Genomic DNA, 9,094 nt, shown 5'->3' with positions numbered 1-9,094 from the left:
TCAAATTGTTTTTCTGGTACCTGCAATAGTTCATTTTGTGAATTGGAACTTGTGTACCAAGTTTTGTTGGAATTCAGATTTGTAAGGTTGAATTAAGATGTTTGGTTGCAAGTTGAAAGTTCTTGAAGTTAAGAGAATGATTTTGATCTTGGATTATTGGTTTTGATGTTATTTTTGATGTTTCGAGCCCTTGGATAACATATTTGTACTTATGGGTATGATTGGACAGTGTCCTGAGGGGCTCGGGTGAGTATCGGGGTGGTTTCAGACCCCTTTGGATTGTGTTTGTATTGTAGATTTCTGGTGCTTTTTTGATGAGCTTCGCGATCATGGCAGGAGCTCCAATTGTATAAGGTATTTTTGGTTGCCTTTGATTTGTGCATCGCACTACATTATGGGGCACATGTTCGCATATTGTTGTGGGAGATTATCATGACCCCAATTTTTCTCCGTGGGATGTCATGATGACACCTAGTCTCTAAGACTAGGTAAGCTTAACATTCATGCAGAGATGATTGAAGCAATAATTTAAAGTCTCAAAACTTCAACAACTATATAAAATAAAATCTGCTATTCAACATGTACAATTCCCTAAACCCGACGAAATATAAGTCACAAGCTCTAAGCAATAGTACTGAATAATCCTATAAATCAATGTCTATAAAAGGATAATAACAACAACAACAACAACGACAACAACATACCTAGTATTATCCCACACCGTGAGGTCTGGGGAGGGTAGTGTGTACACATACCTTAACCCTATCTTGTGAGTCTATAAAATGGTAATGAAATAAGGAAATCAAGGTAGAAGGGGACTCCGAGGCCTGCAGACGCTGGCATGTATACCTTGAAGTCTCCACGCCCGGACTCAAATCTCTGATGCCTGGACTGGTAGGATGTACCTGAATCTGCACAAAAAGAAGTGCAGAAGCGTAGCATGAGTACACTACAATGTTACCTAGTAAGTGCCAAGCCTAACCTCGGTAGAATAGTGACAAGGTCATATCAAGGCCCTACTGGAATAAATAAAAGACTAAACAAATGTAAGGCAGTGTAATAATGATAGTAATGCAATTGAAAAAACAATTAACATATCAAGGTTAGCTACACGGGACTAAGGAAATAGTGCAACACGGAGAAAGACAATTAATAATATGCTAAGGAAACGACAACCAAAAACAAGTGCAAAGAAAAGGAGAAATGCCAACAAGAGTCACTACTGAGGTACCGCTTCGTAGTCTCAAATCACAAGAATAAATCACAATCTTTCCTTATATCACCGCGGAAGTCTTTATATTTAGTTTTGAAAATCATTTTTCCAAAATAAAATCCCACTTTTTAGCCCACCTTATCACACCGCATGGCTTCTAGTAGTTCCCCTACTAGCCACGTGTATCAAGCCCACCTTATCTCACCGTATGTGTTTCAACCCCAAAACCTTATACCACCGCATACGTATCAATATAAAAAAGTATCACAAATCGCACCTCAAGTGCCCAATATCACAACTTGCTAGAGAAACCAAATAATAACAGTAATTTCATAGTAAAGAGCCCATGACTCAACCATAATGTACACAAGAGTCTCAATAATAACAACTGGAATGAACAAACTCAATAGAATGGTATTTCACAACTTAACACTTTACCTCAATGTGAATCACGACCTTTATATCTCAATACCAATTTCAACCACAAGATATTCCATGATTTAACAACTTCAAGTAAAGAGTTCAACGTTCAAGTAATGAATATGGAATAAAAGAAACAAGAACTTCAATTAAACATGTACGGCAATTAGCATGTAAAAGAATAAGACAAGTACACATATGAAAATAGGCTAGAAATGATGACTATAACATATTAAGGTAGCTCAATTATGGCATGAAAGGAATCTACATAGCTAAAATCGGTAATTTCCACATTTAGCCCATGTACATACCTGTCACCTTGCGTACACGGCTTTCACATATCACAATTATCACAACCAACACAACCCTAAGGGGTAATTCTCCCACACAAGGTTAAGCAAGTCACTTACCTCAAATCACGCTAAATCAATCTACTAGTAGGTCTTTCCCTCGATTATTCGACTCCGAACGGCTCAAATCTAGCCAAAACAACTTCATATCATAAATATAAACTAATTCAAACAATAAAATTACGATCTTTGCAAAGAAATAAAAAGTCAACTCAAAAGGTCAACCCGGACCCGCATCTTGGAACCCGACCAAAATTACAATATCTGAACACCCATTCGATAATGAGTCCAACCATATAAGAATTACTCAAATCCGACCTCAAATCACCTTCCAAATCCCCAAATTTTAGCCTAAGGAGTTTCACAAAAGTTTCCCCAAATTTCCAACTCAAATCCCTAATGAGATGATAAAAACTACAATAGATTCGTGTAATTTAACCAAAATCAAGTTAGGAATTCTTACCCCAATAATCTCTTTGGAAATCTCCCGAACATTATCCTCACACCAAGCTCTCTAAGTCCAAATTATGAAATATGAGATAGAACCCTCGTTTGCTGCTGCCAGTGATTTCTTCTTTGCCAACGTGGAAAATGCCTCGCGTTCGCGTAGCACAAATATTCTGCTGCCCAAAATAACACTCCGCGATCGCAGAAGACCACACGCGAACGTGAAACATTACCTCATCAAGCTACACGATCGCGGAACATACCACACGACTGCGATGAACAAAAACGCATGAACCTGCATCTCCCTAATCCTTCTATGCGAACGCGACCTTCTTCACGCGTTCATAATTAACTGAAAACCAACCTTTCGCGATCGTAGACCCTTTCTCGTGATCGCGTAGAGAACATTTCCCCCATTGCCAAACTACTCTTCCCGATCGCGTTAATCCACTCACGATCGCGTATAAGGAAACCAGTAACAGCAGATTCAACAATCTTCAATGTTCCGAAATGCGCCGAACATGGTCCGAATTACACCCGAGGCCCCCGGGACCTCAACAACATACCAAAAAGTCCTAAAACATCATACAAACACGCTCGAAGCGTCAAATCACATCAAACAACACTAGAATCACGAATTGCGCATCGATTTAAGCCTAAGAAACTTATGAACTTCCGAATTCGAAAACAAATGCCAATTCATACCAAAACAACTCCGGTTGGTCTCAAATTTTGCACACAAGTCATAATTGACATGATAGACCTATTCTAACTCCCGAAATCAGATTCCAACCATGATATCAATAAAGTCAACTCCTGGTCAAACTTTCCAACTTTTGCCAATTCGCGCCGAAACGACCTACGGACCTCCAAATCAACATATGGACACACTACTAAGTCCAAAATTATCATAGGGAGCTATTGGAAACATCAAAACTCCATTCTGGAGTCGTCTACACAAAAGTCAAATTACGGTCAACTCTTTCTACTTAAAGCTCCAACTTTGGGACTATATGTCTTTACTCTGGAACTCACCCGAAACCAAAACCAAACACTCCGGCAAGTCACGTAACCATAATATATCATAGAGGAGGAAATAAATAGGGGATCGTGGCTAAAACACTCAAAACGATCGGCCGAGTCGTTACAGAGATGTTCATCACGTTTGCATATCTGGTTCCGCATTCCCGAAGTGTTGGGGGGTTGACAGTCAACAAAGGTTCGTGTTCACTTCTCATATTTCACGTTCAGGTAGTTGGGAGGCCAGTTTTTTTTTTTGGCAAATTATACTACTAGGTATGCCTAGTAGCTATTTTATTAATAATAATAGAAAAAAGAAACAACAAAGAAAAAGTACAAGTAAAGGGGGCTAGCTACGGTAGTGTTGCCTCTATGCCTTGGATATATAATCACTCTTTTGCACCTCCATTGCCTTAAGATGGCAGCCTCATGTAGAGGATCATGGTGTAGCTGCTGGCAAAAAGTCTCACGAGGGCATATAATCTCATAGCCGCTTGGAACTTCCCAAAGGCATAGGAATATAGCACACACTGTGCTGGACCTTACCTTACAAATCCTATTGAGGCATAAAAAACCTCGTCAACTAGCACGCATGAAGAAAATACGAACTAGAAAAAACTAAATACTTTATGATCATCACAGATTTTATAACATACTCTGTGATGATATTACATGTGATGATGCTTTGAAAATGATAAAATAAAGCCATGTAGAAATTAGAGTCTTGCCCCTCATTCATCATACGTGTGAGTTCTTCAATTTGAAGTTCCTTAAATTCCTCTTCAAATATCTTGAATAAATCTTCAAAATTCTTCATTTCTTCTCCAATCGATTGGACCTTGCTAGATGTGGTGGGGGCAGCCCCTTTTTGCTTTGCAGCTCTCATTGGGAGTTGCCTCAGTGCTACTCCTTCATTCACCTTCTTTTTTCCTCTATGCATAGGAGATAACTCTCCACTTCTAACCGCCTTTTTCCCGACAATATGCAAGTAATTCATCTTCCTCACCTTCTTCATAAATGGCTACACATAAGTTGGCCTCTAGTTGTTGATTAGCTAATTCTTGTGCAACCATCCATAATGGTTCCTGCATCTTCTTGGCATTATGCTTCGTTGCAGAAGCTCTAAATTCAACTTTTTTGGTGAGGTTCTTACCTGATTGTACACTACCTGGTTCATGTCTAAATTTCAGCACATGTACAGTTATTTTTGAGCCAGCTGAAAATGAACCTTTATGAGGTTTTGGACTGTCCAAAGCATCCAAAAGTGCCTGGTCATGGTCTGAAATAATCTCACCTGATGAAACTTGTTCATTCATCAAAGCATCGAACGAGTTAGAGACAGTAACATTCTTTGCTACACTGATCTGGGCTTTGTGAGTTGGATTTTTCTTTGATAGTTGCTTCTTTGTTCCACCTGTTGGTGATCGTTTCCCACTTTGACAAACCGGTATAAACCCCTCAGATGTCTCCACTGTTGCTACTTGACTTGCCTCAACAATGTGAAGTCGAGGAGTTAAGTCAGTTGCATTTTTCTGCTACTTTTCATGACCTGTGGAGCTTGTTTTTGCTGTTGCTGATCGTGTATCATCATACTTCTGTTGCTCCTTATTTCAAGTATCCTCCATATCTTGTTCATCCTCATTCAACAACACATGATAACAGCTAGAAAACCATCTTTAGATGGTGAAATCTGATTTTGAAGGCGTGGAGATTGTTTGTTGTTAGGTGGTCGAGTAACAACTGATGTTTTGTTACTATTTGTATCAGATCCTCTTTGAGTTGTAGCTGAGTGTCTTGGGGAATGAAGTATCTCTCTGTAACACCCCGAAAAATTTTGAAGTACTTGAGCGCTAGTAAGAAAGTTGATGTGCGCTAATTATATTATTTTGTGTGTAGAAAAGGGACTATTATATGAATGATATCAATTGATCATGATAATATATGCATGAGGTGCATTAAGAATGGTTTATGGTCTAAGAAGATCCCCAAGGCTAAGGCAAGTTGAAAATTTCATGATAGAATAAAGTTTCAAGTGAGTTCGCACAAAACCTAAATTCAAACAATCATACCTCTCTTGATATGAAGAATTATATGGTCTATTACCTATAAAATTAAATCCCTTTGAGTCTAGTTTCCAACGCTTCAAACTGTTCATCATTTGGACATTCTTACAAGAAGTTATGACCCAATTACCAAAGGCTGACATAATGCGATTCTGTGACAAATTATGCGACCATTATGCGATCGCAAACTGGTCGCAAAATGGTCCAGAACTGCCAAGTTCTGGGCACCGAATTGTGCGACCATTATGCGACCCGCACACCAATTGTGTGGTCCATTGTGTGAGCGCATAGCTAAGTTCGGAGGGTCAATTTTCCTATTTTCAAAACCCGACCCCATTTTGATAAATTGTGCGAGCGCATAGCTGAGTTCGGAGGGTCAATTTTCCTATTTTCATAACCCGACCCCATTTTGATAAATAGGCATTGGGGCTTATTTTGGGGTGTTTTTCTGAGGGTTTTAGAGAGAGGTAAGAGCATTTTAGAGAGAGAAGGAGGGAACCTAATATTATAATCATCCAATCTTGCACCAATCTTCAAGAATGAGTTTGAAATGGAAGCAGTTAATGAAATCTCTTCAGTATTTGATTAACGGAGTACATCTCCTCTTTATTCACGAATGAGTTCGGGTAGAATGAAATCTAACAGGCTTGCTCAGTCGGGTTCACTCGGTTGAGCGCCAGTCGCGCTCCTCGGTTTTGGGGCGTGACACTCTCCAACACCTTTAACTATTGATTGATCAGCCTTAGCAGATCTTCGAACTGCATGATGCACAAACTCAGTTGCTGCCTGATTCATTCCAGATGAAACCTGTGGTTGTGCATTATCTGTTGTCCTCATGTTATACCCTGTTGAGGCTGCATACTCCAATTCCATTACCTCTACATGATTTTCTTTAAAAATAGAACCCAGACCTGTTGATTTGTTAGCTTGTTCAAACAGTAAAACCATCTGTCACACCAGCATTCTCCTTGTCACTTTTTGCAGGTGTATCATTTACCCCAGTAGCTCCCAAATGTGCTGTTCGTGTACCTGGATCAAGATTACCAGTAGATGTATTTTGTGCACCTGTTTGAGAAGCCTGCTTACCTCTCGCTTCTATTTCTTTTGCTTGTTGTTCCATTCTAGTAACCTGCTCCTTCACGAGTTGTATATTGGATTGCATACCCTTCATGTTAGAAATTCCAGCTGTTACATTCTGAACATTAGACTACCCTTTACCATTTATATTTTGCCCAGCTCCAGATTTGCCTGAGAAGTGAAGCTGCTGCCTAGTTCGATCCACAGTTGCATTTGCTGCAACAGTATGTTTCAAAATCCCCATAGCAGCTTGCTTAACTCCAGCTGAAACTTGAGGAAGTTTAGCCTCTATATTTACTGCTTTAGAACCTGTAGTAGCTGCACACTCCAAAGCCAATACATCTACCTGTTCTTGTCCCTTATCATTCACAACAGTAGATTTAGAACCTGTAATTTCAGCAGCTCGTTGATCATGAAACTTCACTCGATCATTACTAATTTGATTCCCAGATGCCCCAGCGACATGTGGAACCACATCAAGCTTGTTTGAAGTAACAACTCGATCAAAAACAACCTTTAAAGAAGCAGCAGTAGCTATATTCATTCTTGCAAAAACTATGGAAGCATGGATATCCTTCAATCTCTCATCATCTCCAATTGTCTTTTTCTTTATCTGCTCCACACCTACACCCCCTAATTTTCGCCCAGCCTCATCTAGACCTTGAGCAATGTTCATAATCCTCTGCACTTCTTTATGTGCATGATTCGCATGTGGCACGTTTTAACACATGAGCATCTGCAGATGTGACATAGGTATTTCTATCTGAATCGACTTGATCTCCAGTTGCGTTTTCACCTTTTGTCATACCTCTCCTTTCGTTCAGCAGCTGCCTCAAATCACCCTTGTATTTATCATCAACACCTTCATCAACTTGATCATTCTCATTATTTTTGGCGACGAGCTGTTGACATGTACTCTCATCGTGGCCTTGGTGCTTACAATGAGAACACTACCTCCTGCAGTACATCAATAATTTTTCCCATTTTTTTGTCTATACTTTGAATTTTAATTTTGTTCGGAAGCTTGTCCAACAAGTCCACAATCACCCTAACTCTAGCCGTACTTGGTCTCAACCTCACCTGCATTGCCTTATCCACTGCAATTGGCCTCCCAATAGCAGCAGCTATGGACAGTAAGGAACGGCGAGCAAACAAATATGGAGATAAGCTTGGTAAGGAAATCCAAATGGCAGCCATTGAAGTTTCCTCGTTAGGATTGAAACCAATAGTCCATGGAAAAATCCTAACTTGGTGTTCCTTGCCATTGTATGAGAAATAATTCACACTACGTGCTAGTACAACGACAAAATCTTCATATTGAACGAGACGCAAAATAAGTTATCTTTGTGCAAGTAGACCAAGTAAGCTGTTACCTTTCACCTCAAGAATTCTAGATTTGGTGCGCCATTAGACTGCTTGATAACAATAGCTTGATGTAGCCCTTCTTTCTTAGCAAATTCTTCCCTTTCTTCCATTGTAAACTGTAGAGTTGGGATGCCATGAACAACTTCAGTTTTCTTGAGAATTGTCTTCATTAAATTTGTTGCGTATTGTGTTTGATTCAAACGACCAGCATATGATTCTGGTTTGGCAGTGTTTTGTGTATTGGTATGAGCATGTTACTCAGAAACGATCTGGGGAATTTCAGAACTGTGCAGGTCACTATTTGCTACAGTGAAGGCGATACCATTTTTGAGATTTGGAGCAGCTCGTTTTGAATCTTGGACTGAATTTTGTCGGAGAGATAGCTCTTGATGTGGAGAACAAACCCCATGGCTTCGAATTGCAAATTCTAAACAAGAATCATGCAGGAAAATTCCAGCAGTTCCATTGCGATTTCGAGATACAGTAATCACGTCACCAAAGAGGAGATCTGAAGCATCTGGGTTTGAAATTAATGGAGCACCTAACTGGGGTTTGTTATCCTTTGGACTGCGGTTCTTTTGGGACTGGTCCGGTGGATTTTCACCACCGGACGATGGCACAGTGGCCATTATTGTGCATTTTTTTCATGCAGGAGAGAGAAGAGTTAGCCATTACTATGCTGTCCGGTTACTGTTCACTACTACTGCCCCGACCCAAAATCCCGCCTTAGTCATCATGATGGCACCTAGTTTCTAAGAGTAGGTAAGATGATTACCTACAATAATTAAGCCAGTTTAATAATGGTATTTTAAAATAGAGTTTAATATAAATACCGAGATAAAGGTGAAACAAGCCTGTGTGGCAATAATGACAACAACCTCCCAAGACTATGTAGTACAGAGTCACGAACTCTAGCTGAATATATAGAAATATCTTCAAACAAAATACAGTACTATTCGGGTAGCGAATTAACAATACAATCTAAAGGAAAGGGACTGCGATGATCAAGCAGTTCTACCTTGAATCCTTACGATCAAGAAGTTAACTCTGCTTGAGTCCCTTATCTCCAATACCTGGATTGTCACACCCCAAATCCGAGAAGCACGACTGGCACTCAACCGAGTGAACCCAACCGAGCA

At 39.8% G+C, this 9,094-nt stretch overlaps 1 long non-coding RNA gene across 1 annotated transcript; it reads right to left on the bottom strand.

The window, feature by feature from the left end:
* Positions 1-556: 556 nt before the first annotated feature.
* Positions 557-8,624, bottom strand: LOC138900821 (uncharacterized). Its single transcript, XR_011412137.1, has 2 exons — positions 7,964-8,624; positions 557-911 (listed from the first exon to the last, which is right to left on the bottom strand). It is a non-coding gene; the product is annotated as an uncharacterized lncRNA (long non-coding RNA).
* Positions 8,625-9,094: the final 470 nt, after the last annotated feature.

The sequence above is a fragment of the Nicotiana tomentosiformis genome, chromosome 11 (genome assembly GCF_000390325.3).
Source record: "Nicotiana tomentosiformis chromosome 11, ASM39032v3, whole genome shotgun sequence".
Lineage (NCBI taxonomy): Eukaryota > Viridiplantae > Streptophyta > Magnoliopsida > Solanales > Solanaceae > Nicotiana > Nicotiana tomentosiformis.
This window is presented reverse-complemented; position numbering and strand designations above follow the sequence as displayed.